We start from the raw sequence: 9,458 nt of genomic DNA on the forward strand, positions 1-9,458 counted from the left end.
ATGACAGGTTAATGGTTTTGAGATGCCACAGACATACAAGATGCATTCTATCCCCACCCTCTGCCAAATTTTCCACATGCTAGCTATTTTTCTACGTAACTGCCTACACGGTACTTATCTCTGTTCTGAATGACATTTCTTTTAGCCTTATTCAAAACTAGCTAATTCAAGACTATGTAGATACTCTCAGGAAAGGATGTATAAGAAGCAGGAAGCAATGCAATTATGAGAAGAGGTATAGAAAAGCTATCTCCTGAATAGTGCCTTCAAGAACTGTTGAATATCTCCAGTTACCATGAGTTCACAGACACATAGAAAATATGACACGTTTTAGTGGTATTACCACAACTAGGAACTGATTGGGATCACAGTAGATGAAAAAACCCTACTGTCTTTATTTAAGTTTGGGAGACGGTGTCTAGACCCTGTGCATGCCCACTTAGTAAGGTTCAAGAGAAGGTATTACCAGCAAAAGTCTGATCCAGGCTAAATCAGTCAAAATATTCAGACACCATTGCTACAGTTTGACTTATTTGCTATATGCTTGGCAAGACAGTCCTGGTTGTTATGGTATGGAGGCCATGTTATCAAAGTTGTGTTTGCTATCCAGCAGTTTAGAATTTTTTTTTATTCCAATAATTTTTCTATAATTTCTCTGTCATTTCAAGTTGTACAAGAGCTCTGTTTTGAAGAGGCAACCTTGGAAAAAAAATTAAACCCCAACCAATCAAAAACCAGCCCAAACAAGTGAACATTTAGTTTCAATCATTGCACAACATGGTTTACCATGAGGCCATGAAAATACTTGTAGTGGCGCAGGGAGAGGCCAGTGGCGTGGTCAGGCAGCTTCTCTTGGCACTGTTAGTTCTTGCTAGTTTGAAGGGACCACACTTAGAGCCTTGGATTTAGGGGGCTAAAGAAAGGAGCACTCTATTCACAAGACCTTTCCGTTTCCAAACAGCAATTGCTTAAATTTTAGGATGTTCGTAAGTTTCTCTACAATCCCATATGCTTTTAATAGAATATGTGTTTTTAAGTCAGTAAGTCAGCTAAGTTCTTGTAAATTTCAGTTTTTGATAGAATTTACAAATAAATAAACATATGTAGAAACATTCTTCTAAAATAAAGGTGCAACAATATATTGAAGGCTTTCACGAGGTTGGAGTTCTAGGACTGCAAAAACATTTTTTCTGAAGGAACTAATTTCTGTTGTCATCTGTTCACAGAATGATCTGTGAGAAATGAAAGATGCAATTAGCCAAGCACAGGGAAAATCAAATTGCAATAACCAGAAACCAATCCTGAATGTTGTGAATTTTCCAGACAGCAATCAAAATGAACATAAAGGGCAGAGACAAAAGAAGCACCAATGTTAAAAAGGAGAAGCAGTAAACTAATTCATGTGAGGCTGTCAGTTATTGGCTGTGATCATGCAAAGCAGAAATGAATTCTTTTTACCTCTGACTTTTCTGATATTCTGCTTGTCACTGATTATGAGGAATGACAATAAAATGAACACCTTATATAGAGAAATGCAGATTTCCGGTGAATCTTGTTTGAGCTTTACGGCTGTGTGACTCATGAATTCCAATTGAAATTAGAAACTTTGATATGCACTGTTCAAAGCAAGAGGAATGTAAACTTTCTTTTGCTCAGTTGCATTTGTGACATGTGACTTTCTGAAAGCAAGTTCATGATGAAAGTAAGTTTTTCTCAGGCAAATTGTCAAGGCTGAAGTCCATCTTTTAGGGAAGCTAAGTCCAAAACTAAAGAAGTCATATTATAGTTTCTTAGATTTCAAAGAAGGCAAGAGATTTCCTGGTGGAAAAGAATTCCACCAAGATGTGTGCGTCATGTTCTTTGATATAACATATACACATCCTTGAATGTGGAAACCAGCAACTCTCATGTTCAAATCAGCAGTTTGGCATTTGAAGGAATTGCCAAAAACATCTACATTAACAATTAGGCATAGGACTTTGCCAGAGCGTAGATGAGGTAGCCAAGAAATGCCTCTTTCTACCAGCTAAAGGCTAAAAAACTCAACATCTCCTTGAAGACATTAAGCTCTTGGAAATATCTGCTCGAGTGAAAGCCCCAGTGCAGCAGTTCCATAACTCTCTTGTTCTGATACTGTATGTATCCCAAGAGCAAACGCAACTCACTAAGCCAACATGCCCAACCTGCTGGTATTTGCCAGTGTCCTCCTGGTAGCTGGAAATTTTGACTTGAAATCATTGCTGTGGACAGCTGAAGCAGATGTTCAGCCAAAATTTCCCATTTCCTTTTTTGTGTGAAGTGTCAGTACAGAGAAGTGTCCTCTTCTGGGGCTTTTCTCCAGCTTGTGTACTTTGCTCAGAAGGCATCATTTAAACCTGGAGCTCTGTAATCTTTCTTTTCCATCCCAGCAGTACCTATACTACTGGGAAATGAAGGTCGCACTGACAGTGGTTCAACAGCTGAGGTGCATTCATTCCATGGATGTGGGAGACCTGGGATCAAATAGGTTTGGTATGGAAAACACAATTCAGTTTGAAATGAAGTGAGTCTTTAAAACAACCTGCCTGATGATTTCTGTGAGAGTACATCTTGCTTACTTAAATCACATTTACAAAACAGAGAGATTTCTAAAAGCATAATTGATTTCTCTGCCATTAGCTCTGTTTTATTTTTTAGTCTCTCTCTTTGAGCACATTCCCCTTCCCGCTCCAGAATAGGAGAGTAGGATTGTTTTACAGATTTTAGACACAAAAGGGAAATATTTTGATAATCCACCTCTCACATTCTCTGTAATGCTTTAAAAAGAAAAAAAAATCAAATAGCTGTGATTGAAATTGAACATATTTAGAAAACCACATCTAATTTTAACTTAATTTACAGTAAAATATGCCCTCCATGTCGCTATTTAACTTTGTTAAATAGCCTCACTACTAAATAAAATATCACACCTGAATTTACACCTTCAGTCAAACACCTTCACCAGATGTTGCAGGTACTTTCTGGATGAGAGCCTTCTCAGTAATCATATTTCTGTTTCTTATCTTGGAACTTTTGCATGTCAATGATGCTAATTTTCTCATTAATCATGTATATGTATGTATATGAATGACTCTTTCCTGAACCGTCTCAAAAACTTCCTGCTTGAATTGCAGATATAAGATGTAAAGCAAGTGCTTCAATAAGAGCACTGTCAGTGTTTAAAACAGAGGGATGTTAGACTTGCTAGTTCTACTCCATGTTTTCCTGCATGTACTTGCAAGACTGTATGAGCTTTTTTGGTCCCATAATTGGCAAATGGTTAAGGCTCACCCAGGCCTTAGCAAGGGAAATCCATGTTCTTGACAAAGTCTAAATTATAAGTGCCTTCATATGTGACTTTATACTTGGCTTTTTTGAAAATTCTGTAAGACAGTAATTCTGTCTTTTATGTTATTTACATCTCTATCTCACAGACCTTATCAGTAATGGCTTTCAGTAATGATTTTTTCATTTGTTCTGGGCTAATGATCAAAACAAGTAAACAGTTTAGTCAAGATTCAGTCCTCATTGTTCAGCCTGGAGAAGAGAAGGTTGCATGTAGACCTCATAGCAACCTTCCAGTATCAGACGGGGGCCTACAAGAAAGCTGGAGAGGGACTCTTCATCAAGAACTACAAGGATAGGGCAAGGAGTAATGGGTATAAATTAAGAGGGGAAATTTAAGTTAGATGTTAGGAAGAATTTTTACTATGAGAATGAGAAGATACTGAAAAAGGTTGCCCTGGGAGGTTGAGGATGCCCTTACCTTGGCAGTGTTCAAAGCCAAGTTGGAGAAGGCCTTGAACAACCTCGTCCAGTGGGAGGTGTCCCTGCCCATGGCAGGGAGGTTAGGACTAGATAATCTTTAAGGTCCATTCCAACCCCTTAATATTCCATGATTCTATGATTCTCATTGGAAAGCACTAGGCATACATCTAGTTATGGATAATCCATTTCAAATTAGGCAGTGAAAAGCACCTGCTACCTAAATTGCAGTATGCTTCATATAGTTTTATTTTTAACTCTAAACACTGCCTGGAAAAAAAGCTGTATTTGCTGGTAAAAATTTTTGTTTGCCACCTTCATTTAAGAAATTTACAACTCTAAGCAAGTCATTGCCATCCGGCTTGCTGCCAAAAGGCCCTGGAGGGACTCTTCTATTCTCCTATCAATAATAGTGAAAGGCTATTTTAGGAACATTAATAACCCTGCCAGTGTGAACTACTGACTACATATACAATAAATATGTAAAGATGGTTTATAGCCTCCTCTTTTCTGTATACTCAAACCAGAAAGGATCTGAATTGTATCTTGCTAAATAGCCAGCTTTTAGTTAGCCAACTCTAGGAATGCAGTTCACTCTGCTGAGTTTCCTGTGTGTTGACCAGGGAGCCTGGGGCAGCTATAAGTGCCCAAATATCCACTAGCGAGAGGGTCAATGAAACCACACAGTAGGAAACAGGTGACAATTGAATCTGAAATGTTCCTTATCTTCTAAACTTTGGTACCATTCACACACTTGAGTTAGGTACCCTGTGAAACTTGGAATGACCTGAAGCTGGGACAGAATGAGGAAGTGACATCCTATTCATCTTCAAAAGATGAGTAGCTCTACAAATTTCACAAGGCTGTAGGGAGAAAAAGCAAGTGGAAAGATGACCACAGCTCACAGTAGGGTGTGCATTAGCAAAGGGGAGAATGGTATCTGGTCTCCAAGGTAAGCTTAGGTATTTAACATTAAATAGCTTTTCAAGAAAAGAGTCCACAAATTCCTCATTTTTATTCTACATTGGTAGAGGTTGATGCAGACTGTGTGGGCTGAAGTACCTGCTTTATTTTCCTCAGAGCAGGACTTTGAAGCAGGCCGTGCAAAGCGTGGTCAGTTGGTATTCTTTGTTCCTCCTGGCACAGAGCAGTGAAGTTGCAGATGGGAACACTTGTGCATGTAGACAGCTATGTGGTTGGCTATTCATGTTCAGAAGACATTTGGCTCTTTTCTGGTCTCAGAATAGGGATGCTTCTGCATCCAGCTTAGACCAAAATCAAAAAATCTTTGATATTAGGGGGGTTCTTCAGTTGTTACTCTTAAATAAGAAAAAGAGAAAACTAATATAATCAGACTAAATGTGTGGGTGCCACATAAACTTACTACTTACAAAAGATATTATGTGAAAGACCAAATCCACAAGTTCTTTGCAAGCAAAAAAACCAGCTTGGTGATAAGCTTTGCTCACGGTTTTCATACGATCATGAATGGTTTGGGTTTGAAGGGACCTTAAATATCATCTAGTTCCAACCCCTCTGCCGTGGGCAGGGAACCTTCCACTAGACGAGCTTAGTCAGAGACAGAAATGGCTCTGAGTTTCTCAGGTTACTCAGAGCCAGAAAGAGCATGCCAAATGGAGGATGGCACTCCACCAACATTGCTCCTTCTACAGCTTTCTTATCTGGCCCATCCATGGTGCTGGAGTTCTTATCTGCAGACAAAAGACACCATTATGGTTAGAGCTAGGGTTCAGAGAATCAGAAAGTCAAAGCTCTAAGGACAGTGGGTCTGGGAAAGGCATACAAAGGGGAGCATAGCACTGCACCAACATTGCTCCTTTAAGTCTTGGCCACCCATGGTACTTGGTACTTTAAGTCTTGGTACACCCATGGAGATCTCAGCCTCAGCTCATAGCAGTGATTAATGTTAGGGTTCAGAAAACCACAAAACCTACAGCTCCAGGGACACTGGTGCTGGAGAACACATGCCAAGGGGAGCTCAGCATTGTACCAACATTTCTCCTTCCACACTTTTTAGATCTGGCCACCAATGGTGATGGGCACCTCAGACTAAGCTCATAGTGGCCATTACAATTAGGGTTAGGGTTCAGAGGTCCAACGAGCCTACAGATCCAGGGACACTTGGGCTGGAAAAATCCCCTTTTCTGAGACTTCTATATAATGAATTACAGATCATAAAAATCCCAAGAACATGTGACTTTGCATTAAATCCTCTAGTACTTCTAGATCTTTATGATCAGTAGAAACATGATTTCCTGACACAAATTGCATTTCATGACAGAAATGCTGTTCCCTGTAATTTGTTAGCATACCATATGCATTATCTCAGGCCTGAAAAAGCTGCAAGCCACTTTCTTTTCACTCTGCTTGATTTCACTTTTGTTGTTTTAAGTTGGGGGTTTTTTTGCCTTTTTTCCCCCCTCTTCAGTGAGGAAATTTCTTCACTTGAATCATATGAAGTAAAGGAAAAGTCGATAGCTCAAATTACAAGTAATGGGAGCCATTGATTTAGTTATATAATTCATAAACTGAATTAGTAACTAAACAGAAATATCCCCGACATTGTGGCACAGGTGAGTGTATAACTCATTGAGGCAGAGATTATGCTGATTGCATAAATCCTTGAAGGTCACATAGCTCACAATGGATAATTTTTTCCTTTGGATTTCCTTTCTGTCACACAAGACTGAGGACAGTCTATCCCAGAAAGGATGCCTTGATAGTCAGAGATGCTAAAGTCATGTGGATCTAGAAATCAAATATTCACTTGAAGAACTAAATCTATTTGATTTCATAATCTCAGATAAGACAGATTTTGTGGGCTTGTGTATGTTTAACACAAAAAGATCAATAACTCTATCCAATATTTGAGGCTAGTGCAATGTGAGTATTGTACAATGCTGGTGGTACTACACAATGGCTTCTCTATGTCGCTGTAGAGAGAGGGAATCCTCTCACTGACTTTGACTATCTGAAATTTAGTTAATTGATCTCACTAACTCCTTTGAACTCTATCTATCATCAGTGTGAGAGACATATTTCCAAAGAGCTGTTCCTCTGACCTATATGAGATTTGGTTTAGGATGTGATAAATCATTATCTGAATGTACATATTTCTCTCTATTGAATAGAGAGGGACTGCAAACAACTAAATTATAGTCTTAGATTTCTCTGTGTTAAATTTATGTAAAAGCCAACACTAATCAGGTTTTTATTACCTCCCATATAACAGTTACTAAATTTTTAATTTTTTATTAATTCTGGTAAAATACTGGTCAACTTCTTAATGCCAGGAATAGTAAAATTCTATATTGTAAAAGTTTTAAAAGCTAATAATTCCTATAATCAGGTCATGTTTTAATTAAATTTTGCTAGCTTGCTTGAAAAATTAAAGTAATTTAGAGAGTCACAGGTTTCCTCTATAAAGAGCAATAGAAGGTTGCCAGCATCACATGTTCAACTAGATAATCTCAAACTTGATTTCCATTTCCCCCTCCATTTGCTCAATGCTGAAGTAAAACTTACTAGTTTGTAGTTCTGGATCATTGCCGATGCAGTTCTTAAGAACAATCACAGTACTTTCCATCCTCCAGTACTCCCTGATAATAGCAGATTAAAGTAAGGTTTTGGGGTTTTTTCCCCTGGAACTTTCTGGAGTGTTTCATCTGGCTTTCAAACCTTGCAGCTGTTAATCAATTTGTTTTAGCACTTCACTGTTAACCTGTTCTCTGACATTGCCTGTATATTACTTGTACAGGTCTGAAGAATATATCTTACCAATCCATTCTGAGACTAAACTCATCTTAGAGAAATTGCTGTATTACTTTATAATCCCCTCTGTCGAGCAGCCATTAAAAGAGAGGCAAAGTGAAGGAAAGTCAGTGGAAAAGTTGTTCATCTGTAAAAAATTAAGGATTTTTTTTTTCTTTTAATATGCACAATGGTGGTCTCTAGATTGAATATTGGCATTAAGAGACAATATCTAACTTTGTAACAACTTTGTGAAAACACCAGCTTAATGCTCATTAAGATTCAACAAAGCAAATATATTATAGGTATTTTAGAAAAGGAATAGAGAAGAACCCATCAACTTATATCACTGTAAAAATATATTTTATGCTCACATCTTAAATACTACACATAATCTGGTTTTCCTGTCTCAGAAAGTCTATATAAAAAAATGCAGAGAGGATCATAAAGATAACTGAAGCATAGACCGAGACTGGGAAGAAGTTTTCTGGGGGAGGCAGGGATAACGATAACATATAATGAAAGTCTTACAGATTTTATAGATCCTGAGTGTCATGCAGAAAATCAAGAAAGGCTTAGAAAATTCAGCTGATTCCAACAGGGGATGGGTTCAAAACCACCATGCTCCACATGGTGTGTAGTTTAGGTGCTAATTCCTTCTCACGGGTTATTATAGGTGATAAATTTTACGTGGGTTCATGAAACATCTCAAAAATCCTATAATATTTATCGAATATAAAGAAGACAGATAAAAGGCTTTCTCACTCAGGAAGTCCTCAAGTTACAAATTGCTGGAGGTTGGGAAGAAGCTTTGGGTAAGCTGCAGACTTGCTGTGCCCTGATGGTTCTCTGTTGTTGGGCACTATTGACAACAGGCCAGTACTTGTATCTTATATCCAAGCATTTACAACTTTTTTCCCTCAAGTACAGCCAGTGTGGTTATTTATTATACACAGTTTTTCTATTTCTGTATTTCAAAGGTATCATAAAAATATTTATTTTTCCTCCCCACCCCCCAGATTTCTTTTCATTTGCACCTTACATTTTCATTTTTCTATCATTTACCTGAGTTACCATTCCATTTTTTTTCCAGTAAGGATATCCACTTGACTTGAGACTTTTGTCATGATTGGACCCCAATCATCCTTTCCCCCACCACAGCCTGTATTTTTTGCTTTCTTCTGTCAAAGAGTGTTTTCCTATCTGTGTTGTAATGAGGAGAAAATAAAACACTTGCTGATCAATTTGCTCTGCTTGTACCACAGAACTTAAAAGTTCTCTTCAGCTTTTTATAAATTAAAGATTATGTGACTCCACAGGAATGTTTCTACCCTAAACTTGTTCAAAGCCTTTGTTTTATTGCTTCATAAAAGAACAATCATTGAAAACAAACAAAAAGCTGCCAATCAACACCCACACTGACCACAGCTGTAGGATTGGGTTTTTGCATTCTCAACGAGATTCTTTTCAGAACTAATTAGTGAAATCAATATCAACTCATTTCACTAAATGTCTTCTCCTTAAAATTACCTTCCACACTGCAGAATTAAGTGTTTTCTTAAAATAAGATGTAGTAAAGTGCTAAATAAAGGAAAGCATATTAACAATCTCTAACAAAGGGATGTGCCATGGAGTTTTCAGGATGTTCTTAGCAGGGAAATAATTTCAGTTGCTTGAGAAAAAAATTAATATAGGTGTTTATGGTGGAAAAGCACTTAGAAATTTAGTTTTTTAGAAATTGATTATTTTTGAGCTTTAGAATGCCAAGAATATTAAAATACTTTCTTAGACCTTTTTTGGCTTTGTGGTAGTTTAGTCTAGGCCTTCCTTGGCGACCAATTTGTAACCAAGGAAGTGCCCAGATTTACCCAGTATTCCCTACGATTTTTACATAAGCTAGGGTA

At 37.7% G+C, this 9,458-nt stretch overlaps 1 long non-coding RNA gene across 1 annotated transcript; it reads right to left on the bottom strand.

Annotated features, from left to right (window-relative positions):
* Positions 1–316: 316 nt before the first annotated feature.
* On the bottom strand, positions 317–8,872 carry LOC135412134 (uncharacterized). Its single transcript, XR_010429509.1, has 4 exons — positions 8,620–8,872; positions 7,582–7,702; positions 6,117–6,282; positions 317–5,495 (listed from the first exon to the last, which is right to left on the bottom strand). It is a non-coding gene; the product is annotated as an uncharacterized LOC135412134 (long non-coding RNA).
* Positions 8,873–9,458: the final 586 nt, after the last annotated feature.

Source organism: Pseudopipra pipra, chromosome 3 (genome assembly GCF_036250125.1).
Source record: "Pseudopipra pipra isolate bDixPip1 chromosome 3, bDixPip1.hap1, whole genome shotgun sequence".
In the NCBI taxonomy this organism is placed as follows: domain Eukaryota; kingdom Metazoa; phylum Chordata; class Aves; order Passeriformes; family Pipridae; genus Pseudopipra; species Pseudopipra pipra.